Source organism: Seriola dumerili, unplaced genomic scaffold (genome assembly GCF_002260705.1).
Source record: "Seriola dumerili isolate Sdu_G_001 unplaced genomic scaffold, Sdu_1.0 BDQW01000478.1, whole genome shotgun sequence".
Lineage (NCBI taxonomy): Eukaryota > Metazoa > Chordata > Actinopteri > Carangiformes > Carangidae > Seriola > Seriola dumerili.
In genome coordinates, this window is record NW_019174733.1 from 5,289,574 (window position 1) to 5,300,327 (window position 10,754).

Sequence of the window (10,754 nt, forward strand, 5' to 3'; positions counted from 1 at the left end):
AAACTCTAATTTGTTCTGGCCTTGCAGTAGTGGAATGAACTCCTCACTGACAATCAGTGCCAATCTGCAGGTTGCTGACCCAGACAACTTCTAGACACCCCATACTAGCCCTTACATACCTCTTGTTGAGAAAAACAAAAATCACTGAGGTCATGTAGTTCTTGATCTTCATCATTTTGAATGCACTTACTCCAAGTCACTTTGCAAAACCCCTCCATAGACACAAAGGTTATTATACAACTGTTGGCTACAGGCTGAGAAATTCAACTTATGTTGATGTTTAAAATCAGTGGAGCGCCCCTTTAACTTTGGCTGAAAAGGGAAAAAAGGGAAAGTCTTTTCTCACTTCAAAGCCATGTAGCAGATTTAAAATAGTTCAGAAATAAAAACAAAAGAACTGCACAGCAAACTTTCAAAAACTTTAAAAATCACATTACTGGTGTTATTGGCAATAACAAATCTTATCTGCTTATCCTGTCTCTCCATCATTTTGTTATGAGACACCGTCCTATGACACAATGGTGTGTGCACAGAACAGCAGAGATATGGGCATGATTGTTAATGTATTGGTGTTAATAAAACAAATTTAAATATTGTGTGTGACCACGGATGTCTTGTGCTTTTGGCCTGCCCCAGGCTTTTTATGGGAGGATAATGTTTTGTTTTGTCTCCATGTCTACCTTAGCTACAGGCAACCTACGTCTTGCTGGCAGATAACAGCATTACTTCACAATGACTGTGAAAAGGAAATTGTGTGTGTGTGGTCAGGGAAAATATGTATGTGTTTGTGTGTGTACGGGCTTGTGTATTTTTCATTTACACTTTTGCCTGGGGGAATATCTGAATCTGAAAAGCATCTGTATTGTCGATTAAATTTGTCTAAAGCGCGGTTTAACTGAAGTGCTGTGACAACTGTTTGATCACCATTCTGGGGAAATATTTCAGTGAGATCTGAGCATTCACTTTAAGTCACATGGTGACACATAATCAATAACATAAATGGGCTTTCAATTTACTTTAAAATGGCTGAATTAGTCTAAGCTTAACCCAAAGGCTCCTGGAGGAAATGATTGAAAAATATGTTTATTATTAAAATTTCAATGTAACCGTGACTGTAACTATTAAACTATGAATTGAAAGGATTATAAAATGTGATACAACAAAATCTGAAAAAAACAAATATCTCACATGCAGTTAGAATATGTGTGGAATATATCTCAACAAGGCAGCGTTATTTCATTATTTAGGAGTTTGAAAGAAGCAGTGTGTATGTGTGGATGTTGCTAAGCAGCAAGAGAAATGGTCCACAGGGTCTACCTTTCCTAACACCTTGCTGAGTTTTAACCCTTACTTGTTGCCGTGTGAGAGCCTCCACCTGCATGGTAATAGATTGTGTGTGTGTGTGTGTGTGTGTGTGTGTGTGTGGGAGAGAGAGAGAGGATAGAGGGTTGCAGGATCTTTAACCAGCTCAGTACTGAGTCACTGTCGTGCTTCAACACCTCTGAGTTTATTCTCTAGAAGTGATGGACCCCAGCTGTTTCAGATTTTGCTTGTGTGTGCATGTAAGAGGCGGCACAAGTCTGAACCCAGGCAGTTTCACATGCTCTCTCTCTCTCTCTCANAGCCTCCACCTGCATGGTAATAGATTGTGTGTGTGTGTGTGTGTGTGTGTGTGTGTGTGGGAGAGAGAGAGAGGATAGAGGGTTGCAGGATCTTTAACCAGCTCAGTACTGAGTCACTGTCGTGCTTCAACACCTCTGAGTTTATTCTCTAGAAGTGATGGACCCCAGCTGTTTCAGATTTTGCTTGTGTGTGCATGTAAGAGGCGGCACAAGTCTGAACCCAGGCAGTTTCACATGCTCTCTCTCTCTCTCTCACACACACACACACACACACACACACACACACACACCACACACACACACACACACACACAATCATCTCCCGCAGGCTGAACCACAAATATAGTCTGTTGACACCGATAATACAAACAGGTGAATTGCTGATAAAATCTGTGAAGGAATACACACCTTGTTCTGTTTCACTAGTACACTGAAGGATAAAGGTGGTTTGATGACAGCTGCATGTAGATAAGTTGCTTATTAAAATTTCATGCGTAAACCTTCTGACTCCAATCTCAGTCATTTTTCATGTTGAGGTTGAAAGATGGTAACCACGGCCACCAAGCTCCTCAGTGGGGGAGAGTATTAAACAATGAGCAGCACTTAAAATGAACAAAGGTCTCAAATTCCATCAATTAAAGTCAGTGATGAATGTCTTCAACTGCAAAGTCATTTTTCTTCTGTCCTGAAAATTTCACTTTTAATATCAAGGTTTACACAAACATTTGAACCAAATGCACCTTGATTAGCAGCTAATCTTCATATGGACAAAGGCAAACATTTGGACTGATGTTGTGCTATTATTTCCTCTTTAAAATGTTGCTGTGGTCATTTAATCAGGTCAGATATTTTACACTTGAAGTTTTGATATCCATAAGAGGCTACTGTATATTTATGGTTTTAAGTAGCAATAACTATCTCAATATAGTTTTACGTCTCCTCTCTCTAGTAAGAGCAGCACATTTTGTAGCGGTCTCTGAGCCTCTGATTGGCACAGCTATGCTAACCACAGGTAATGGATTGTAGCCTGCTATTGTTACAAATAGCGATTGCCAGTCAGCGCTGAAATGAACTGAAGAGTAGCCCTTCCATGTCTGAGGGAAACTGACTAGAACCTCAGAATCGGTTCTCTGCTTTTTGCAGATGTCAGACTGTGATCTTCAGCATGGACCGTGGCAGTTTGCAGCTGTGTGAAGAGGCCTGGATGAACCTGGATGCCCCAAACGAAGAAGTTCAAGTACATTTCTCAGGCTCTTGTTCACATGTGAGGTTAAAAATAAGTGTGAGGTTGGTTTGGTGCAGCTTCAGTAGGAGTATTGGCATTGTACCCATTGTGTGTTGACCATTGTGGTGAAGAGGGAGCTGAGCCTGAAGGCAAATTTCTCAATTTACCAATCATTCTATGTTGTAAGCTTTACCTATGGTCACTAGCCTTGGATAGTGACCATAGGTAAGGGTAATAGGTAATGAATGAGATTGTAAATACAAGTGGCTGAAATTAGAGACAGCGTAGTTTAGAGAACCAGAGGGAGCCTGGAATAGAGCTGCTACTCCTTTGTGTCAAAAGGAAGATGGAGAGGAGGAGGAGATGGAAGGTGTTGCTGAGAGAGAGACGTCTGCACTCAGCCTGCTGCCACCATCACCTGGCCCCAGATAAGCGCCAGAAAATGAATGGATAAATATATTGTAAAGGCTAGACATGATTTAGCGATATGCACAGGGGCACAAAGCATCTTTGTGTTCTGCATGACAACTTTTAACTGCTCCACATATTACCCATTAGCTAATGCTTCCTTTTTTAGATAGATATGTATTGAGTGAGGTTTTCAACTGAAAGTCGGAACAGCCAAAAAGTTGAAACATGAGGGCAAGACAGCCTGAAAAGAATCAGCAGAATAATGTATGGTGTACTGGAGAACAGTTGTTCCAATGTGTCCTAATTTTGATGGACTTGAAGCTCACACTGGTCCGTCTGTCCGTCTGTTCTCAATGTAAAAGCTAGCAAAAAGTTGCCAAATAAGTCAATCTGTAGAGGCTGCAAACAAAACATCCCAAAATTAGCAGTTAAAACTTGGAAACACAAAAATTCCACTTAATATTTTGAATCTACACAAGCATATTTTTAGTCTTCAAGTAAAAATTCTTAAAACAAATGTATGAACAAACTTGTTAAGCTCCAAAAATGTCTGAAGTCAATTCACACCCTGGATTGATTCCTCAAACAGCTGATGATGATTTAGAGCTAGATCGAAGTCTGATTGTGGTTCTTGGTCTGATCTGACAAAAATCCCAACTGAGTCACCACAACAGCAAAGAAATGTTGTCCTGTGGACGGGGTGCTCTGAGTGTGCAACCCAGCAGTCTACCCATTCTTAAATCTTTATATGGATGGGTTAGATTCTATTGCCCTTCTGGGATTAATAAAGCATTCTGAATCTGAAGGAAAGAGACCAACTCCTGCCAGTTACCACCCTGCTGCGAGTGAAGTTGCCAAGTCTTGCTGAAAGAAGAGGTCTGAAGAGGTTTGAAGAGGTCCGAAAGTAAAGATAACTAACAAGATTGCTTGTTTGTTTTCTGTAATTGCAGGTGTGGGATGGGGTGTTTTGTGTGTGTGTGTGTGTGTGTGGGGAGTGCATGGGTGGGAGTGTTTTTGCTTTCAACCAGTGCTCTTTGCCCCCTGGGATATAATGCAAATGAGCTGACTTTTCAAAAGACATCATGTTCTATGTTCAAACAGCTAACAGCCACTCTGCTCCACTACTGCAAGCTGGCCAAGACGAGCTCACTGAGTAAATGGCGCTTAAGCAATTAGCATGTCCACTACCTTCTGACATGCTGCATATTTGAACTTGCATGAAAGCCTGACATTTAATTAGGAGAAAATCTCTGTCCAATATCTCTGGCTTTAATGCAGCTGTGTGAAGAAAGCAAAAAAAATATGTATATCAAAATCTCAGTTTTCATAGATTTTAAATTTGCGTGAGATGAGATGGTTTCAAGCACATTGATTTGAAATAAAATCTAATATAAAAGATCCCCTTTGTGCTATTATCTCAAATGAGAGACATTTATTGCAATGATTTATTCACTGATGAACTGTGCAATGAGTTCAAATAATAATAAATATTATTTTCTTCATGACTAAAATGCCAATAAACTGCTGCCTTGTTAGTGCTTGCTTGGTACAGTACTTACACATGAATTGAACACATTACACTGAAAATGCAGAAATCCAGTGCTAGATGTTTTCCAAGAATTCCTTTAAAGCAAAATGTAGCAGTATCAATACGACACCGTGCATAACAGATATTCTGTAAAATAATGGCCACAACACATGCAATCCAGCAGCTCATTAGACACAGGATGAAGATGAAACTGATAGAGAGGATTTGCTCCATGAAGTGATGAGGCTGGTGAGAGCCAGAGATTGACTGTGGTGGTGTTTGATAAACCAGCGGTGAAATTGCTCTTCCCCACTCTCTCCTATTTCACTCTCCCCTGCAGCACAGCACCACTACCATCGCCACTTCCAGAGCTGGCAATCTGGCAACTGAGAGAGAAAAGCTGATCAGTCATGGAACAGTTCTGTGTGTGTGTGTCTGCGTGTATGTGTATGAGTGTGTATCTTTCTGGCAGCCTATGCTTTCTTGTGGGCATGAACGTCTGCATGCCTGTCTGCAGGAGAGTTTCATTATCCAGTTGCTGATCCCCTACAGTAGCCAGATAGCCTGATCTCAGCATCAGTCTCTCAGACTCTTGCGGGGCGCAGCTAAGAGATTCTTTATATGGCACTGAGCTCAGGCAATCAGAACAGGGATATCCATCAAAGAGCTGGCCACACAGTCGTGCACAGCTCACTGAGCCGATTTTGAGCCTCATAATACTTTCCAAATCATCTGTCCATTAGTCGAGAGAAAGAGGTAAATGGGGAGAGGGGAGAGGGGGAGAGGGATGCAGTGGTAAGTGTGAGGAGGAGGGAGAAGAAGTGACAAATGAGACAAAGCTCATTGATTTTTTCCTTTTGAACTGATCATTCAGTGCAGCCGAGCGTGTCTGGTGTTTTTAGAGCTCTTGAATGACGAGACATTAGAGGAAAGACCCCAAGGGCTGGTGTCTAACAGACCAGCCCTAAAAAGAAAAGTCAATTATGCTCAGAGAATTTCCTGCAACAAGTTTAAGAAAATGATGCAAGACCACTTAGAGAGGTCTTTAAAAGTGACATTTTTCAAATACAGCCACCCTTATTAATTACAGGCATCACTACTTAGTAACAACACCGAGATGCCAAGTAGCAACACATTACCCATGACAGATGCTTTCTTTACAACATTGCTATTGCCAGCCAATAACCATTTACAAGCTAGTTTGGCATTTTACGATCTCTCTTTATTTAGATACATTAAATCATTACATTCAATATTCTATACTTCATAAACCTTAAGAAATTACAGTGTTGAGGAGGAAGTCATTCTACTACTTGAGACATTAACCCCAAGATCATTTTGACTTGAAGTTTTATATTTTGTCATGATGGGAAGGATATCACACAGGAGATTATACCATTCACCCTAATACCATCTAAAATCCACGGTTTCAGCATTTACCAGCCTTATACCACATTAAGTTCATTCACTGCAGATAAACACAATGTGTGCTGCATTTGTAATTTTCCAGAGGGAGATTTAGCTGCATGCGGTTAATTAGAAAAAAAAAAAAAAAAAACCTACAGAAATGTTAACATATAGTGCTGTCAGACCACGTGATTGACGCTACATCCATTTAAAAACCCGGTCTCCCTTGTCAAGGCCACCCTGGCAGTAACAAATTGGGTACCAGGTGTTTTGTGGGCAGCAGACATGGAGGAGATAAGCACGGCCTTGCCTTGCTGCATATTTTGCACAACCCATTGCTGACTCCAGCTACTGGGAGACAGCTACTGTACACTGACTTCCTTTTCAAGACTTGAGGCCACAACACACCCTGATCACCACCATCATCACCACCAACCCCCCATAGCCCCTGATATAGGCTTGTGAAATAGGATTTCATGACTTTGGGGGGTTGTGCAGCGGGTGAGTAATTGTTCTGCTAATGTCAACCCATCATGCATATGCATACACCCATACACATACCCATATCCATACAAATAACCATATGGAATGTCCATATCCTCATTAACATGCTTGTCTGCACACATATGTACACATACACACTCGTCCTACGTGCAAGTGGAGAAATACAACACCACATAATTTCCACAACATTACCCGATGTTAATCCTTGTATAATTACACTTGCAGACCCTTCTTTAGGAGCCAAAACGAAATACTTCATAAATAACATTAATGTTAAGCTGCTGCACAAGACAATTCTGGTCCTTGCATGTTTTATAAATGGTTTTGATCTTTTAGACAGTTTCTCAGTCAGTCAGTCACTGAGAAACAGGCTGGCATTTGGCCTTCAGAACTGTTAGCAAATGTCAATGATTAACGCTCCTTTAAGACCTGTGTGCGGCTCTCAAGGAAGGTCACACTCATGTAAAGGGTGCAATATTAACCTAATAGTATAGTAATAGCTTCTTTGCTGAGTAATTGTCATATTGTATCGAATACAGAACAGGTATCTGTCAGATGAAAAACATTACATGTATATACACAATCCTTTTCTTTCGTCTGAAGACCATTTGAGTTAGCATTGCCAACACATTTAGAAATAAGCAACTACAGTCATGCTAACAGCTGTGTGAGGCTGTTCCTCGACACAGTGGTGCTTTGAACTACAGTAAATGCTGATGTCTGCATGCCAACATGATCACAATGTTGATGCCAACACATATCTAAATGTTAGAATACTAACATTTGCTAAGGTGAGACTGATGGGACTGTCATTACTTGTACATGTATTTGGTCATAAACTCAAGTAGTAAATCAACATTTGATGGCACTAAAGTCAGGGGATCACCAAAGATATTTCAGTTCATCCTGAGAGGGGTCATGAATGTATGCACCAGATTACAGGGTTAGGGTTAGGACATTGACAATCCATATAGTTGTTGAGGCATTAAACTCAGAACCACAAATGTGAACCTCACAGTGGCTCTAGATGAAAAGTCAAGGGTTCATCAAAGTCAGTAGGATTCATCCTGTAGACACCATGAATGAAAACTTAATTGCAATCCATCCATTAGTGGCTGGGATATTTCAGTCTGAACTAAAGTGGTGATAATATGGCTGATAAAAGTATGAATAACCTTTGGTATTTAATGAACTATGAACTCAACATTTGCTTAAAAATTATGGACTTTTTATGAGGGCTGATGAATGAATGAATAATGATATAAATGCACATCACCACGTACACCCACATACACAAATACACCACCTCTACCATCTGCCACTGACTCGATACTGACTTGATATTTATGAAGTTAACCATTCTATCCTAATTGGGTTAGAAAAGCTTAAATAAGCAAGTTGTTCATGTTTCAGTAACTCCTGCTTTATGATGTGTTTAATGGAGAAAACTATCTGCTGTTCATATCTCTGTTTGTCCCGAAACGATCATTTTTCATGTAGAATTAAAATAGTATTTTAAATCAATGTTCACTACTGAATGTCCTGCAGTCTGACCTGTGTCTCATTCGAGTAGATATTGATTGATGTGTGATGCTCTGCATGTAGGAAATGTTTACATACCTTCTCATTGCATGGTTAGTATGCCTTCACCTGAACCTAGGTTCATATGAAACTAGAAACCTTCAAAAACAGAAAAATCTGTCATTTGTAATTTACACATCAATTTACCTTTTTTTGACACTATGTTTGATGTTGTTAAAATAAATCCTATCTTTGAGAGGACTGCACACAATTCACATTATTCACTGGTTGTAAAGTGTCGTTAGGCAAAATTGCCACTTGATGACAGGAAATATGATTTCTTCCTTAGCTCATAGCGCTTTCATTTTCATGTTGAAAGCAAATGATGATGGAACAAATTTTTATCATCAATAAATACATATTTGTATGCGTCTAACACTCTTAGATAAGAAATGTTACACATATAACAAATGTCAGCAGGCAATTAAATAGTGTATGCTGACTCGCTCATTTGTATCTTTTTTGATCTGATCCATCATCACTGTTATTAAGGCCATGATTTGAAAGAATGTGCTAATGTTCACTTTTAATCTTGTTAAACGTGACCTGCATATCAGCCACAGCTGTATCATTAAAATGTCAGGTGATAGAGAAGCAACAATATATCACACTTATTTTAAACAGATATTGTTTTTTAACAGATACTTTTTAAAATGAATACAAGACCATTCTGTTTACAGATATTTTAATAAGGAATAATTGTTTTATACTTTTCAAGTAAACTGACAAACAAATATAAAAGTTTTTTCCATGTGGATCAAAATAAGATTAAAACTTTGAAGTGATAGGGACTTTGTTTGAGTTAAAACCAAGGAAAAATTAGTTTCAACTTTGTTATCAACCATAAATAGCATCAGTTTCACTGTGCGTGAGGCTGTTTGCCATGCTTGTAGTACACTGCTGAATCACTGAGGGCCTTAAAATAAACATGAAGGTGAGAAAATCGATAGAGTAATGCCACATAACAGTGATGAGGTCAAAGCAGCATGACTTGCTGGGGTGAGAGGCGGGCAGGTGCTCACCTTTGGAGTCATGGCCACGCATCAATCGCTCATGCACATTTTGACCGGGCCTTGCGACTCCGGAGGGCATAGCGGAGAGGCAGTGAGAAATGTGAGGTCATGCACGAGTAAAGTTGACAGCAGTCATTTATGTTGATGTGTTGGGAGGAAAACATCTCCCTAGTACTTACATAACTCGCTCTGTATTCTGAATCCACATTGTCAAAAACTGTGTCTACTAGCTTAAGTGATGGAAAACACCCTTTGAACATGCTGGAAATACTGTACAAGCTTCATGCTGGGAAAACAGAAGCAACAGAGGTTGCCAGGCTGACAAGTTAGTCCCCTCAGAGCCTGCATGTTTCCAAAGTGGGTCTGCAAAGAACAGGGATTCAACTGATCCTGTGCAGTTCATGACATGCTTGCTTGAATATCAGAGTTGTAGCAAAATGTGAAGTCAGTGGATGAAATGAATGGTGTTTTCATTTCACTTTCACCATCTGCAGCTTGATATGCAACTTGGGAGTGGAGATTAAAGACTACGAACCGAGTGCATCAGAAACCCTGTCATCGAATCATAGGGGAGAAATAAGATCTGCCTGTCACTGGGGGGACATTTTCACAGCCGATCTAAGCTTCAGCCCGCTCTCCCTTCCTCTGAGATCACGACAAATATGTAAAAATATAACCTTGATATATAAAAGCAATAAAACCTTAAATAAAAATGGATCCCTGCAGTGAGTAAATGATGAGATCTTTGCAGGCTATCAGTGGTGCTGTATGACACTGTAGCAGCAGAGGCAACATCACCACATGCATACATACTGTAGTAACTTGTATTACAAATTTGTGTTATTGATCTATTCTTAAAGGTTCAGTTTCTGAGTTGGTAAATATCCAATGTGCTCATGTGTCCTTGAGCAAAGCAGTGAATCTCTTCACACCGCTGCTGTACTGTAGCTAACCCTGAGCTCTGACCTGCCAGGGGAGCTCCAGCAAAAAGAATATCTCCATGGAGGGATCAATAATGTATTATACACACACCGTATTGCCTACAGTATTTAACCATTCTTCAGTGGGTCCATTGTCTCAGTTGGATTATCATGTTGTATCTTACATGTACCGGCCTGCTCTGTGCGCCTGTCATTCGTGGTGTGCTTTCATGCGCACCCCAAATGAGAGGGGCCAGTACAGAGGAAGACAGGGACAGTACAAACTTTATGGATTTTCTGACAGTCCACCGGCCCACTGGGATTTGTCCTGGTACGCTCAATGACCAGTCTGACTCTGCTCCCTGGTGAATGCAGAGCTAAAGTTGAATTAATCTGTATTGTGGGCAAAAATAAACAAGCAAGAGTCCTTCCACATCAGCATGGTGATCAAAAATTCAGGTCAGCACGACTGTTTTTAGATATAAAATGTTAAGTAAAATGGCCAGAGTTTTGACAGGTGAGAAAAGAAAGACCTGAACATGT